The 2,922-nt window shown below is 35.4% G+C and overlaps 1 non-coding gene across 1 annotated transcript; it reads left to right on the top strand.

Annotated features, from left to right (window-relative positions):
• Positions 1-264: 264 nt before the first annotated feature.
• LOC112793311 (small nucleolar RNA R71) lies at positions 265-372 on the top strand. The gene has a single exon (XR_003198009.1). It is a non-coding gene; the product is annotated as a small nucleolar RNA R71 (small nucleolar RNA).
• The last annotated feature ends 2,550 nt before the right edge of the window (positions 373-2,922 follow it).

The raw sequence follows: 2,922 nt of genomic DNA, 5'->3' as shown, positions 1-2,922 counted from the left end.
TTGCTGAGTCAATATTTTATTCTGAGCCAGTATGGCATTCAGAGTATCAATCTCAAGAACTCATTTCTTCTGATTCGTCCCATTGTTCACAGGATTCCTTTCAGAAGTGTACATGAATTAGTTATTTGTAACCATTTCAATGAGTTTTTGAGCTTCTGCAGGCGTCTTCTTCAGATGAAGAGATCCTCCAGCTGAGTTGTCCAATGACATCTTGGACAGTTCAGACAGACCATCATAGAAGATACCTATGATGCTCCATTCAGAAAGCATGTCAGAAGGACACTTCCTGATCAATTGTTTGTATCTTTCCCAAGCTTCATAGAGGGATTCACCTTCCTTCTGTCTGAAGGTTTGGACTTCCACTCTAAGCTTACTCAATTTTTTGAGGTGGAAAGAACTTTGCCAAGAAGGCATTGACTAGCTTTTCCCAAGAGTTCAGGCTTTCTTTAAGTTGTGAATCCAACCATATTCTAGCTCTGTCTCTTACATCAAAAGGGAATAGCATAAGTCTGTAGACCTCAGGGTTAACCCCATTGGTCTTGACAGTGTCACAGATTTGTAAGAATTCAGCTAAAAACTGATGAGGATCTTCCAATGGATGTCCATGGAACTTGCAATTCTGTTGCATTAGAGAAACTAATTGAGGCTTAAGCTCAAAGTTGTTTGCTCCAATGGCAGGGATAGAGATGCTTCTCCCATAGAAGTCGGGAGTAGGTGCAGTAAAGTCACCCAGCACCTTCCTTGCATTGTTGGCATTGTTGTTGTTTTCGGCTGCCATGTCTTCTTCTTTGAAGATTTTTGTTAGGTCCTCTATAGAGAATTGTGCTTTAGCTTCTCTTAGCTTTCGCTTCAAGGTCTTTTCAGGTTCAGGGTCAGCCTCAACAAGAATGCTTTTGTCTTTGCTCCTGCTCATATGAAAGAGAAGAGAACAAGAAAATATGGAATCCTCTATGTCATAGTATAGAGATTCCTTGAGGTGTCAGAGGAAAAAAAAGTAGAAGGAAGAGGTAGAAGAATTCGAACATAGAAAGATAGAGTTCGAATTGTACATGTTAGTCCATAAATAAAAGGATGTGAGAAGAGGGGAAGAAGTTTTCAAAAATAAATTAAAAAGATTTCAAAAACATTTTGAAAAATTGAAGAATGATTTTTGAAAAATATGATTGGGAAAGAAGTAAAGTGATTTTTGAAAAAGATTTTGAAATTAGAAATAAAAAAGATATGATTGAAAACTATTTTTGAAAAAGATGTGATTAAAAAGATATGATTGAAAATATATAGTTTTAAAAAGATATGATTGAGAAGATATGATTGAAAAACAATTTAAAAAGATTTGATTTTTAAAATCAATGACTTGGCTAACAAGAAAAGATATGATTCAAACATTAAACCTTTCTCGACAGAAAAGGCAACACACTTGAAATGTTGAATCAAATCATTAATTGTTAGCAAGTATTTTTGAAAAATGGAAAGAAATTGATTTTGAAAATATATGATTGAAAATATATGATTTGAAAAAGATTTGATTTTGAAAAATTATGGAAACTTGAAAAAAATTTGAATTGAAAACAAAATCTTCCCTCTTGTGCCATCCTGGCGTTAAACGGCCAGAATGGTATCCATTCTGGCGTTTAACGCCCAAAATGCTACCCTTTTGGGCGTTAAACGCCCAGCCAGGTTCCCTGGCTGGCGTTTAAACGCCTATTTTCCTTCTTCACTGGGCGTTTTGAATGCCCAGCTTTTTCTGTGTAATTTCTCTGCTATATGTTCTGAATCTTCAATTCTCTGCATTATTGACTTGAAAAGACACAAATTAAATTTTTTTTTGGATTTTTAATGATGAGGAAAAATCAAAATGCAACTAAATTCAAATAAACAATGCATGCAAGACATCAAACTTAGAAGTTTGTATACTACTAACACTAACAAATTGAGAATGCATATGAGAAACAACAAAATACACAAAACAAGAGAATTTAAAGATCAGAGCAAGCAAATCATCAAGAACAACTTGAAGATCAATGAAGACACATGATAAATGCAAGAAGAACAGAAACATGCAATTGACACCAAACTTAAAATGAGACACTAGACTCAAACAAGAAATATAAAATATTTTTGGTTTTTATGATTTTGTAATTTTTTTGGATGTTTTTTCGAAAATTATATGGAAAAGAAAATAAAGAGATTCAAAATTTTTAATAAGAATTCCAAGAATCATGCAATGTTAGTCTAAAGCTTTAGTCTAAAGGAATTAGACATGGCTAGCCAAGCTTCAGCAGGACATTACATTCAAGAGCTAAATTGATGAAGATCAATCAGCTTTGGTGATGATAAGAACATCACCTTGAAACACTAGAATTCATTCTTAAAAATTCTAAAAAATACCCAATCTAAGCAACAAGATGAACCGTCAGTTGTCCAAACTCAAACAATCCCCGGCAACGGCGCCAAAAACTTGGTGCACAAAATTGTGATCATCAATGGCGCCATCAACATGGTACGCTCATTTGCAATCTCAACTCTTTATCACAACTTCGCACAACTAACCAGCAAGTGCACTGGGTCGTCCAAGTAATAAACCTTACGCGAGTAAGGGTCGATCCCACATAGATTATTGGTATGAAGCAAGCTATGGTCATCTTGTAAATCTAAGTCAGGCAGACTCAAATGGTTATGGAGCATAACATAAAACATAAAATAAAGATAGAGATACTTATGTAATTCATTGGTGAGAATTTCAGATAAGCGTATGGAGATGCTTTGTCCCTTCCGTCTCTCTGCTTTCCTACTGTCTTCATCCAATCCTTCTTACTCCTTTCCATGGCAAGCTGTATGTTGGGCATCACCATTGTCAATGGCTACAGTCCCGTCCTCTCAGTGAAAATGTTCAACGCTCTCTGTCACAGCACGGCTATTCAG

Source organism: Arachis hypogaea, chromosome 3, assembly GCF_003086295.3.
Source record: "Arachis hypogaea cultivar Tifrunner chromosome 3, arahy.Tifrunner.gnm2.J5K5, whole genome shotgun sequence".
In the NCBI taxonomy this organism is placed as follows: Eukaryota; Viridiplantae; Streptophyta; class Magnoliopsida; order Fabales; family Fabaceae; genus Arachis; species Arachis hypogaea.
Note: the sequence above shows the minus strand (reverse complement) of the source record. Positions and strands in the feature narration are given on the sequence as shown.